Here is a 13749-nt window from a genome sequence, read left to right as displayed (position 1 = left end):
CTAACATAAAAGGTGTGAATAATTAACCTGGAATGCACGCAAAGCTACCGAGTATCTTACCCAAAGTGTTTATCGGATTCGCACGTTTTCTAGTCGCTGCAAAGGCGTCCTCATTAAGAAAATATGACAGTACGGTGGCACGCGTCAACTCAGCCGACGTGATAAATGCAATTCCTTAATGATTCCTTCTTATCACACATTTTTGACTTTGTTACCTGTCAAAATGTCTTTGAAAATGTAAAAATAAAATGCACATTTTTGTGATAGCAAAGTAATAGATCAAGTTGTCGTCCCCGCTATTCGTCTTCACTGCTTTTGGAATTTGAATCTGCAGAGTCAGCAGAAAAGCTCGAAAATAGTTCATATCGTGGAACTTTTTTTCACGCCACTAATATCAAGGCTTTAAAATGTACTTCATTCAATATGGAAATATAATCTGTGCCATGTTAACCACCCATTAGCATTAGCAACAATGCGATTTGTCTGAAATTATTCTTTTGACCAAAATATTTCGTCATGTACAAATTTAGCTCTGCTCATTTTAACTTGACAATATTTTGCCTGCTTAGAGCTGCTAAATGCTAGCAAAGCTCAGGCCAACCGTCTTGTTTTGCTTGTGAGCCACTTTAATAATGGCGCTAACAAGGGCTGACAGAGAATTAATACAAATTAAATTGGACCTAAATGTGCCTGCAAACTTGTTTTCATTAACGGGAAAGTGACAGATATGACTTTTTTTTTTTTTTTTTTTAAGGGAAGCGTGTCTTCTTGCCAGGAGGCACACGCAGTAAGCTGACATGAATGATTTCATCGTATTGAGCTTAATTAGCTTTTGATAAATCTATACGAGGGCAACGTCAATGAAGGAAGTGTAAAATAAAACACCTTTTGACTGACTGATGGCCTCTGGCGAGGGTTTCATATGTTCTCCTCCGAATTAGGTTATAATCATTTACACAGGGGCTATCTATTGCAAGAGAGATGACGAGCGCTCCGCCGCCGTTTATCTCCCCACGCCGAAGCCATTCGTCATGTAGTAACGCCACGGCGTATTGATTATACATTTTGAAAACGTAGAAGGCCTAAAAGCTGCCCTAAATGAGTTAAAGGCAGCTCAGTTGAGTTAAACATGGCCCCCGAGGAGCTCGTTTGAAGTATCGGTCAGATCATATTATGAATGTAGGAGATCTACATCCAGGTCAGCCATTTTGTTTCCTAACATACGCACAACTGCTGGAGATGTACTCAACAATGAATGACCATGCAGAAATGACTTAATGAAGCATTTGATCATTAAAAATTCGCCAACATGTAGAATTCCTTCAATTAGAACATAATTCACATATCCATTTGTATCTGGCGAGTCCAAAATGGCTTCTGAAGCTTAATGTTTTTGGATGAACATGATTTTTGGTTTTTCAATCCTGCCTGTGAAATCGAATGCAACTTGTGACACTGGCGAGAAGCAATGAATCACTTTTTTTTTAGGTAGGGGGAAGAAAGTGTGCCATTGTAGAGAAGTATTAGAAAATTACTTTCCAAGGTACACCGTGTCTCTCTTCCACTATGAAATGTGACTCGGGGAATGTCGACTCAAATGTTGTTCTTCAAATTAATACTTGGCAAAAGTTTTCCATGCATTGGTGCTAATATCACATATTTGGATTTAAATGCAGAGATATGTCATTTTGGGCGCTATTATTCCACAAGACCATTTTGTCGTGATGCTGATATGACTTTCGACCACCTTGCTTTCTTCTTGATGTTACTTCCTGGTTAGCACGTTGGACAGCAAGATGAATGTGTCGCCGTGCACGTTTGGGTGGCGTTTATTACAATGTCTTGTTTGCGCTGAGTATGCCGAATGGACGCGTGTCCTCCACCTTGTCCGGTGCGTGGGAATAGCGAAAGCGCCAGTCATCTGTCTTTGTTCAACGCCGCTATATAGTGGAGGCAAAGATGAATGCACTTAATAGACTGTGACATGGCCATTAAAGACAGAAGCCGACCCCCCCCCCCCCCCCCCAAAAACCGAACCATGCGACGGTAAATGTTTGAAGACCAGTTGGCGTTAAGACTCCTGTCTCTTCTTCTTTCATTCCCATCATGCTTTGCTTTCATCTGCTCTTTTTTTTTTTTCATCCACCCACCGCTTATATATCCCCGCCCCCCCTCCAAATTGTTCCCTCAAGCTTGTCCTTGAAACTCCATGAGCCTCAAACCCAACAGACAAGCAGTCTTGTAGAAAGTACCTTTTAATGTGCTTACATAATGGAAGTACAAGCAGTGACCAATCTAAATAATTTTCCTAGACCAGGAATAACATTTAGATATGTAAAAAAATATTTGTATTCATCTAAATTATTCTATATTATTTAGTAAGATAGTATATACAATATTTTTATTCATCTAAATTATTTGATATTATTTTCTTCTCCCAGGAGTAAAAGTAAGATGTGTGTAAAATATTTGTATTCCTCTAAATTATTTTCTTCTACCAGGAGTAAAAGTTAATGTGTAAAAAAATATTTTAAAATACAGTAAGAAAGGAGGCCCATAAGTAACCAACTGTCCATTTTCGGATGCTCTCAGCTTTTGTGTGTAAAAAATGGCTGCCTCACACACACACACACACACACACACACACACACACACACACACACACACACACACACACACACACACACACACACACACACAACTCCTTCATCCATTCCCGTATGGGATTACCCTATTGATTGGCCAAATCGTCGTTTACGGTCCAGCTCTTGAGTTTCAGATGCTAATGGAGGTTCTGATATATAAAATCTTTGACAGCAAATCATTATGAAATGGAGACTGGTTGTATTTTGTGCCCAATGTTAACACTATCCATTTAAGAGCACTGGGAAGAATCATAGCAAATGTAGCCGTGCTGTTTTCACAGATATGCCTAATGCCCAAACCCCTTTTTTTTTTTTTTTATATAAAACCGCTCTCTTATTTTGCAGGAGTACGACTTATTGAACCACTTCCACCTTAGGGACACAATTGCTAAGACGCGGGATTGTTGTCATTTGGCTTGGACACGCTTGACCGAATGCCACCTGCGGTCACCGCGGGACACAAAATGAAGGTAAAGACTTTCGGATTTCTTTTAATAACACGCCATTATTGTTGTTGTTGCCGCACATCCCATATGACTTCCTTAAAATGACCTCCACTAATTGATGTTAAAAGTAGGATGCTATGTTAGCTAAATATCCATCAAATTAAAACGGACCCAAAATATTGTTGTTAAACGTTTGCAACCCATTACTAAGTATGACCATTTTTTTTTTCCTGTTACCATGGAGACCATCGTCCTTCCACACTATCGCAAGGTTATCTGCTTCTCTGACTGAAGTGGCCCGAGTCATTTTGAACCCGATACCGCTTTTCCCACCTTTCTGCATCAAACCAATCGATTCAGACTAAACATTCGCAATTGTCTGACTTTTGGGCCTCTCGCATCTATCCGGTGCTGCAAAATCAATTAGAGGGCTCATCTTCTGCACATATTGATGTTTCTCGGTGTAATAAGAGCTGTTTCTAACCACTGACCACCCACCACCTCAGCGCCTACTGTCAACTTCTATGAAAAAAAAAAAATTAAAAAAAAAAAAAACAATACTGCTGATATCTTGTGGGCCTTGGTGTTTGATACAAAAATAACATGCATCGTGTTACATTATGGGAAGACACATGATGCTGCTTGTGACCTCAGTAGCAATATGGTGGAATTTTGCTGTCAAGATAAAAGTGGGGGGGGGGTTTATTAGACAAAAGTAGTCCTTTGCCACCATCTTGGTATCAAGGAACTGCATCCTTTATTTAGTCGACTGGCAAGCGGTGGCATCCTCAAGGCCCCGCTCATTTTTCATTCACGTGGCACTCGTGGAGAAATGTGCTTTTTTTTGTTTTGTTTTTGCCAATGCAGAAAAAAATCCTTTATGAATCATTAAAAACAAAGAACTCCTGAGTAAGCACTATGAGAATGTTTCGGAGCATTGAATAACGGCGCAACCTTTACTCTTCTCCGTACAATATAAATCAGAAGATTTGTGTGTATCCTCAGAGCTGTTAGCCTTTACCCTGCTAGATGTACACAAAAGCGCGTTGGGGTTCACCTTGCTGTGTGCTCTGCGTAGGAAATGGAAATGCGTCGCTCAGCTCCCGACGGCGGCGTCCCGCTGCGATCAAAGCACAGCCGCGCTTTCTCTCCCTGCGACGCTGTGCTCTGAACAATGCTGGATGCATGTATTTTAATTGCTGCCTTCGCACGTCTCTGTCTCCACGCTGCTTTTAAGTTCCGTGCCGCCTTTATCATTTGAAATATAAATGCCCACGAGCTCATCGGCTGTTTTTACGAGGGTCGTCGGTCGTGCGGTTGCTTTCATCGTTGCCTTTGCTTTCATGGAGTCCTCACTTCATTTCTTTGTTCACCATCTTTTTTTCTTTTTCTTGAACTCATAAAGTATTAGTAGCTCCTTAGCAATTCAACAGCTTGTTGCTCGGCAACGATAACATCAAGACGGTGATCTCGGCTGACGTGAAATGTCAACAACAATGCGACGTACTTTTTATATTAGCTCAATTCATGTCCCAAAGTCCCCAATAATAGTGCGAATCCAAAGTGCCTTGAAAGATGGTCAAAGAATTTTCAAGACTAGCAACTTTGAAGTGTATAAAAATGGATCTGTTTGTCATGAGGGCAGAGCCATTTGGGATTCGTCAAGCGTGAAATCTTCATGAAATGAGTGTATCAATCAGAAAAAGAAAGAAAAAAAACAGAGGGACAGAGATTGAAAGATGATGACGGAGAAGGACGGGAGTGAGATGAGCCAAACGCTTTTGAAAAAAAAAAAAGGGCAATATTTTCATTGAAGTCATCTGCTGAGCTCTCGCTTAGCACTCTCGTCTCTTCGTCTGCAGAACGTAGCCGCAGATATGACAAGCAGATCACGTTACCGACACAAGTGTGCGCTATCTTGTATCAGTATGCCCCTAATAACATCAGATAAATGCTTTGGTATCACCCCCCCCGTATTGTGGCAGGGCGAAATTGGAAAACGCCAGCAAACGCTGGGCCCTTTTGCTTCCATCGGTCTCGCGACAGCAATTGAGTCAAAGTGATAACGTAGCCACCTTTATTGAGACAATATTCAAGACGTACGTTCCAGCTGCTAAGTGTGAATGTTGCCACTCCATCCAATTTGAGGGTTGAAGTAATGACAGTAGTTCCAGTCAACAACTGCAGCTTGGCTCCTCTTCCTCCATTTCTCATCGGTGTGGGATTGAGAGAGAGAGAAAGAGAGAGAGGGCACCTGGAAATGAGAACAAGGGTAGAGAAATAATTGCTTTCTTGTCTTTTGGGGTCCCCTCGGCGGTATGGCTGGGCGACATCGCCGAGGTTATCTTTGCGGCGCAATCTGCTGAAGTCGCACATTCATGAATAGTGTATTCAAAGTTGGAGTCTGACTAAAGCATTATGAAACATTCAATCCTCCATATTTGATGACAATGAAGTTATACAGTGGACTAACAAGTTTTAAAAAAATGTATATACTTTTTTTTTTTTTTTGCATTCGGAACCAAGTCAGCAGAAGAAGCAAAAATTCCAATCACCGTAACGTAAATGCTGAGCTAATTAGCTTTTGGGTGAGAGGCTGCCCATCCATTACCTACTTAATTGGCTTCCAATCAGCGCAAATAAAACATCGCATCACACTCGGCAGTCTGCATCATTGTGCCAGATGATTTCATTTCCTCTTGAATTATCAGGATAACGAAAGGAGAGTGACTGATTGACTGACTGACTGACGGGGGTAAATAGTTGGTGTGTGTGTTTGTGGACAGATGCAATTGCAATCTAATAGTGCAGACGATTATTCCGATTCCAATTGATATCGCAATGCAGTGGAATGCAAATCACAAGGGCTGCAATTAGATTAAAAAAATATTTTTTAATATTAATTAATAATATTTATTATTATTATTATTATTATTATTTATTCTTCAATTCAGTTTTTATATTTCAATTTTTTAGGTGGCACTAAAATGGTGGACTGACCAGATTTATTAAAAATATATATGTGGGTATATATAGTGTTGGTTTTTGCTGATCTGTGGCTGATCTTCATCTCTCAACCACACTGTTCAAATAAAGATGCCGAACCTCGCCTGTGTGTTTGGATCCATGCAGATAACCTCCAAAAGCTCTTGACCCTGAAGGTGTTTACTTAAAAACCTCCCTCTCCTTAACGCCTGCAACCACATTGGCTATGTTTACATGACATGAAACTCCTAAAAATGAAGAAAATATACAGCATGTGTGTGTGTTGGGGGGGGGGGGGTTATAAAATAAGAATGAAGTTTCTTTTGGAAGCAAAAGAACATCCCTGAGTGGATTTTCACAACAGCCAGCCCCTGTGAAGAAGAAGAAAAAGAAGTAGAAGAAGAGGCTGTCATTATGCTGTTCAGTGAAGCGGCAATATCTGGAGCTGCTTGGGGACCTGGTGGGTGGGTAGGGGGGGGGGGGGTTGCGTGTACAAAGCCCACCTCTGCCTGTCTACCTGCCCTCACTGTCTACGTGTATGCTTGGATGCATGCGTGCCTACATCTGCTTTGTCAGATTATGGGTCTGTCTCTCAACTCTGCGTGTGTGCCGCGCCCCGGGGATCGAACTCACCGCTCTGAGACAGCGGGGCGGATAATAAGAGTGTCCCTGGAAGATTACTCGGACTTGCTTCTTGTTCTTGTGACGGCAACTAGAGAACGAGAAATGGAAAATTATTGAATGTAATCATTTATGCAGGTGAGGCTGTGCCGATTCTGCCTCCGTTGCCTCGACAGTAGTCACAATTTTTCCATTTTTGGGAAAAAAAAGATTCTGTGCATGTGAAAGACTGCAAAGTAAGGATTTACAAAAGATGGAAAATCTGTGCTAAAGCTAATTGTTTATCCGCCGAAAGGGCGAGGTTACTTCTAAATGGATAAAGCCGCTTAAGATCCACTAATGGTGGTACTCTTAAGCATCCTTTATTAAAACAGACCTTTAATTTATAGCAAGTCTGTCCTTCACTCTCATCACCAGCCCCTCCCCTCAGTGCTAATCCAGGCCCAGTGGCGCTCAGTTTGACAGCCAATGAAATTGAGCCTGGCACTCACAGCCCAACATTATTAGTGGAGGCACAAGAATGGCTGCCTCCTCATGCTTCCTCTGTCTTATTCGCACTCAGTGCTGCAGGGCTACAATTCCCTTTGACAAGCTCACAGCCCACATTGTGTGCAAACGTGTGTGTGTGTGTGTGTGTGTGTGTGTGTGTGTGTGCGCACTAGCTTGCTAATTGCAGCTATTAAGGCTCCGGGGAGCGTCTTTAAAGCCGAGCACACTTAATGAGAGCACAGTGAGATAAATGAGAGATTGTATTTCTCGTGTTGGAGAAGCGATCGAGTGACGCCCCCTGTGAAATTGGGGAACATTTGTGATATCAGTCAGGAGCACCGCAGGTATATTTGACCAAAAAAACAACAACAATGATCTAAATTTTATTTTGGAGGGAATAAATGCTGATTAAGCTTTTGTTCCGGACAGTTAATCACACATCTCTAGGTTTGCAAAACTAGATTCTAATTCAGCATGTGCCTATGTTGTAATTAATCCACACCAGCAGTTATAGTGCATATAAAAAGTCAACACACCCCTTGGGCTGTTTGGTACCTGAGGCCTATAATTATTATTTTTTAATATATACTGGTATATACATAGATATACTGCTATTTTAGATACATTTTTGTATATACTGGCATGGTATCATGTGCAGGAAATATTTATGCTAATTTTATGTACATAGCCTCCATGTTGTTCTATAAATACATAAGAGGACATATGTAAATATTCATGTTCTTATTGTACGTCACCACACCGTTTCCCATAATAAAAATGGCCGTTGTCTTTTTTTTTTTTTTCTTTCCCCTTCCCCCGGATGTCATTTCACGAGTGACTCACAACCTGTTTGCTACGAAAAGGTGACACGGATGCGTCGAAAACGCAATTTCAACCTGCAAACAGATTCGACGCTTGAGGGAATGAGAATGACCTGGTTACATTTCCTTCTTTTTATGCAAATGATTGGATGCTGAGAGGCTAGAGTGATGCTATTCTTGGACATATGGCAACCGTCAGAACATGAATTAACTTGCTATGCTCTCACAGTATCGCCTTTAATAATGAGGAAGACGGAGAGACATTCACTCTCTCTCGGATCCTTTTGTGTCTTACCTCGGAATGAAGTTGGACTCATCATTGTCCAGGTCCAGCGGCGTTCCGATGCGTCTTCTTTTTGCGCCATCACAAATCCAGATGAATATATTCATCCCTTCTTGTCTTCCGCCTCTGTGTTCTGCTCCTCTTTCAGGATTACATCTTTTCCTCCGCCGTTGGCCGAAGGCTTCAATTTCACCGTATCTCTTCAGCAAATCCTTCGTTCTCAGCCAACCCTTTTCTTTTTCCCCACCTTACCTTCACAATCGATACACCGAGAAGAAGTCAAACAGTCAGGAGAAACGGAAAGGAAGACAAGTCCGTTGTCTTAATTATATAAACAGACTACAGTGCGCCCAAAGTAAAAGAATGCAAAAAAAAAAAAAAGATGACAAGAATCTCTGTTCTAAATGATCTGTCGGCAGCATAAAAGAAACATAGCTGGCTGTTTATCCATCTCTGCTTTAAGGCCCATCTTCAAAAGGCTTCATTAACATTGTAATTTGCCTCTGCTTGAATATCTCATGCATGTTATCGCCATCTTTATGTCTGTCAGACCAAACGTCACTCGTACAATTTAAATGCAAACGACGTGATGCGTGATGTCAAACGTGCTCTTTTTAGTTGGAAATTCAAAAGAAAAAAAAAAAGAAAAAACGGTGCATGGTGCCCACGGTCTATTTTCAGTGAATGCCTAAATTGTTTTTTAAATTCCTGAATAGGCTGATTGTGCAGATAAAACCCAAAGATCTTGTATAAAAGGTCTACACACCCCTGTTCAACTATTATTTTTCGTGATAGAAAAACAACCAAGATAACAACAAATACATTAATATACTCCCCCCCCCTCAGCAGCCCAAATATTTCCTCCGGCCAGGGATCAATAATTGGATTGAATACCCAAAGACTACTAATCCAATTTACTTTTTTTTTACGTGCTTGTGATCTAGTTAAAAGGCGCTAGCAGCCAAACCACAGTTTCATCTCAAATTGAGCTGCTCTGTATTTTATTCCAATTGTTTTTTTTTTTTTGAAACCATCCTTTGTGTGTTTTAGCGACGTCATCCGTGTGACGCCATGACTCCTCGCCACCTGACCTGGCAAACACACAATGCAACGTTTCTCTTTGCACGCTCAAAATCGGAGGGAGGACAGGGGAACTTTTTTTTTAAGATGTTATAAAATCAAAGGCAAAGTCAACGCATGATTTTTTCTTTTTTTTTTTCTCTTTGCAGTGACGCACGACGGGTTACGGTGTTAAGTGTGCGCTGAATTATTAAGAGTAGCGGGTCAATATGTAGAACATGAGCACAAGGGCCTTTAATCTGCGCTGTCTTGAGGGAAATCAGACAGGAAGGGTTTTGTGTAGAACGGAATCGATATGTCCTTTGAATGCTAAAACGCGGCCCATGCGGAACACAACCGTTCTCGTATGGATCAGGTTTGCATATAGATGGACGTCGCTTTTATGAGGCCACACCAAGCTTTTCGGTTTTACTGATCATATTTTATAGTGACTTTATTGTTGCAAAAATACAATAAATTCCATCTCGAATGTAGAAGGGGGGGGGGGGGTTATTACGAGCACGTATATTCATGTCTTTTATGCTTCATATCACTCGGTAATAAGTCTGTATACATTGTCCGGAATGCTATTCTCTTAATAGTCTCGAAATTTGAAAGCACAAGGAGGGTCAACGCCTTGAGGGGGATGATTAAAAAAAAAAAAATAATACACTGTTTTGGAAAAAGACGTTTTTTTTTCTTTATAAACTGACATTTAACATTGCCGTTGTCTTTTCAAATCCACTTTAGTGCGTGGTGAGAACTATTCATTTACAAGCATAAAAGATTTTTTTTTTTTTTTGGTTTGCAAATGGATTAGGGTCAAACCATGCTAGCATCACGATTTTGGCTTGGCATTTACAAAAGTAGAAAAAGCAAGAGTAGAAAGAAAAGACTCGCCGGCTATTCAATCTAGCGAGGCCAAAGGAACAGCGGACACACCTTTCTTCTTTTCAGCCTGTGGGAAGGAAAGTCCCCCGCATGGAAGTCGCCCGGCGCTGAAAGGTCAAACCACTCGCAATCTCGTGGAAACTCCACACCGCCACTTCAGCAACAGTGCGCGCTCTGTCCGGCTATCTTCTCGGGTTCTATCACATTTCCAAAACAGGCGAAGGGATATCAGGCCCCAGATGTTTGTAGAATGTCAAGACAATGTTTTGACCTTTTTGACGGGCGTGAATATAAATGGATATCTCGTAACGTCGACTTTTGCATTTCCCCTGGCCTTTTGCCGTCTTTTAACCACTCACTGTAAAGTCAGAAAAGACTTTGAAATTGACAGCAGCGCATGGAAGCAAAGGTGGTCGCTGCCATATTTATGAATCCATCTCGGCTTTAGTTTTTTTTTCCAGATATGTCGTTTGAGTTCAAGCGTGTCTCTGGCTGACTGTTTGACACGCGGCGGCGAAAAGGTGAGGCGAGGATGAGGCGATACGGTGGGGAAAGACAAGCGTGGAGGCTGCACGCGGCCTTTATCACCTCCGTGCACATTGGGGTGCCGGGTTATTGTGTCGTTAACAGCGAGCAACTCAACCTTGATAATATTGAAATTATGTACGACACCTGCGCTCGGGAAAGCGTTTTGCCTTTGACGCTCGGACTGAAAATGATATTTTATCAAAGTGTTTGTTAATACAACGTGTACGAGAGAATATCTCCGTTTTGTTTTTTGTTGTTGTTTTTTTTCAATTTGTAGTCGAGACGACTCATTTGATTTAACCCTTAAGCAGCTCATCGATCTTTTTGCAATTGTTTCTCTTGCACTTGGCAAGAACACAGCAGTACTGTGTATAGCTTAATATATATTATAAATAAATAGATAAATAAATAAAATAAAATAAATGTCTTTGAAAACCTGACTAGAAGCTTTAAGATGACTTAATATTCTTGCAACAAAAAAAAAAAAGTACGTTTGTGGACCAAAAAGGACAAGTCGGGGCAAATGTGTAAACGAGAAGGATGAACTAGTTGCAAAGTCAGCGGTGATAAGTTAGGTGCGCATTGTCCACTGTATATTGTCCACATTGAGTAAGGACCCCGATGGAATAGCTTCATCTATCATCTGCTAATGGCGTTGGCCCTGAGTCAAATTTTGGGGCGAATCGCTCTTTCTCTATCATTATGACTTAATGACTCTTGGATGTGTCTCCTTTTAGCTCTGCATGCTGTCTCAAGTGTGAGATTTAGTGCTCCACTCCCACCGCATTTGGCAATGAAGCCGTGCCTCTGCAGGGCGGTCGGCTCCATCCGACTCCTTCCTTCTCATCAAATCCTTATCATGTACTCTCGTAAATGGCGATTTGAGTGAGATAAAAGCATGAAAGTGGCAGAAAATGTCACAAAGATACGAGCCGGGTTCTTTTATCAAATTCAAATGGTGGTTACGGTAAATAATTGAAGGGGGGGGGGGTGGAGGAGTTGGATTTGCACAAATATGGTAAAGTAGTGGAGCATTTAAAAAAACAAAAAAAACTTGTGGACCAATCTGGTGTTTAACACAACCACATGCAAAAATAAACTCGAGATATGAACGCTGAGCAGCCTTCGTTAAAGTGGCCAGCCGTAAACTTTAATTATAGGGCGAAAAGTGCAACCAGGAGGACAAGGGTGCTTGGGTGCAACTGCTCAAACACACACACACACATAGATCCAAATACTCATTTCAACATTTTTCCCCCCCCTCCAGGCAGGCAGCTGTACACAATTCCGAGTTTTTGGAACCAAGTCACAAGAGACGAGCGAGACAACACCTGGGTGAGCAAAGTCTTGACCGATTGGTCTGGCCAACACTCCCACAAATAAGCCCAAGGTCATTTAGTTATTTCCACAGTCTGATCGCAGATAAGGTTAGGCTAACTCACGAGGGAAACGCTTCAATAACATCACAGGATTCTTTTTTGTTTGTGTGTTTACTTCCGAGCACTCTCTCATTCATTCCTTCAGCCGATCAGAAATCGTTATTATTTGCGCATTTTGACCATTCGGTTTGTGTAAACTATGCAAAGCTCTTTGACGATTTTAGCTTTAGCCATTACGAATCGGTTTTTATATCAACGTCATTTCCACTTTGAATTTAAACTTGACTATTTCCCTGCCAATTTCCTGACGGCGGCTCTTATATATCGACGCTAAACGTTGGCAGCGGCTTGTCGTGTCTTGCGAGAGTAAACACAGGACAGAAGCAATCAAACAGTTGGCCGCGCTGTGCAAAACACTCAAGTGTAATTGGCGCTCTGAAGAAAACCACTCGGATTATTTTGAAATCCTCGGGGATGGTCTTAAAGAGGCGCTAATTTGTCCAAGAATATTGCAATCGCCTCGCAACCCCACCATTGAGTCAACAAAACCCGACGGTCATCCATTCCAATGTTTTAAGCAAGTAGATGACAAAGAATTAAGAGAAGAGCCTCCGGGGGCGGCTTGAAGCAATTTGCAGCAAAGCCTCGTGAGCTTTTTGCCAGCGATTGTTATGACAGTTGAAATGTGTGTGCGCTTACAGCCGAGGAGAGGGGGAAGGGGGGGGGGGGGGGGGGGAGCCAGCCGAGGGCAGCGTGAGCCTTATTGAGGCCAATAGAGGCCATTGTTATCCCTAATATCAATTCAAAGCTTGGCTATCAGATGCAGCTGCTCAGTGATGGAAATTAGACTTGTTCCTCGCTAAAGCGCGGTCACGCCAAGGGCACGTTCGGACAAATGAATCCCGAGGCAGCCACCAAAGATGACGCCTCATTTGGCTTCCCACCACCCTCCGCAGACTAATAAGCACGTGGCTAACATTTTATTTCCATGCTTTTCATTTGAACGTCAGTTGTAAGTTTGTGTGATAAATCACTTGAGATGTGGTTTGTTATTCTACTCTGGAAAAAAAAACAAAAACTGTGTGAAAGTAGGATCCCCGAAAATATGCTATCTTAGTAACCTGATCGTATTTCTTGGAAAATTTTACACAACAAATCCAACCCAACCTGGTCGACTGGAATCATCTTGCCAGTCTTGATCCGGTAACACACCAGTAAGAATCCGGCTGTTTTTTTTTTTTCGCTATCACTCGAATCCTCCGTGGAGCATCCAGGATATAAATCTTGTGAATTTACAACCTGTGCTGCAGTCAGCTATCTGTTCCGATGCCCTCCACCTCTTCCTGATCTTGTCTGTGTAAAGCCTGCTCGCCTTTAATACTGTTGTCACGCCACATATCAGCCAACGTTGTTTGCTCTGTCGCTCTGCTACTGTATGGCATCCTCTACGATAAGAACCTCGGAGAAAAAAGCCACTCGAAATATACCCCACAACAATCGACTCCTATTACCACATCGAACAAATGATAAAATTCGATTCATGCGTTCGTCCGAACCAAGAGGCTCGTCTCGATTTCCACCGAAAGGCCGTGCGACAATCGC

The sequence above is a fragment of the Syngnathus leptorhynchus genome, chromosome 22, assembly GCF_054491065.1.
Source record: "Syngnathus leptorhynchus isolate UIUO chromosome 22, UIUO_Slep, whole genome shotgun sequence".
In the NCBI taxonomy this organism is placed as follows: domain Eukaryota; kingdom Metazoa; phylum Chordata; class Actinopteri; order Syngnathiformes; family Syngnathidae; genus Syngnathus; species Syngnathus leptorhynchus.
The sequence above is the reverse complement of the archived record's forward strand: the minus strand, read 5'-3'. Positions refer to the sequence as shown.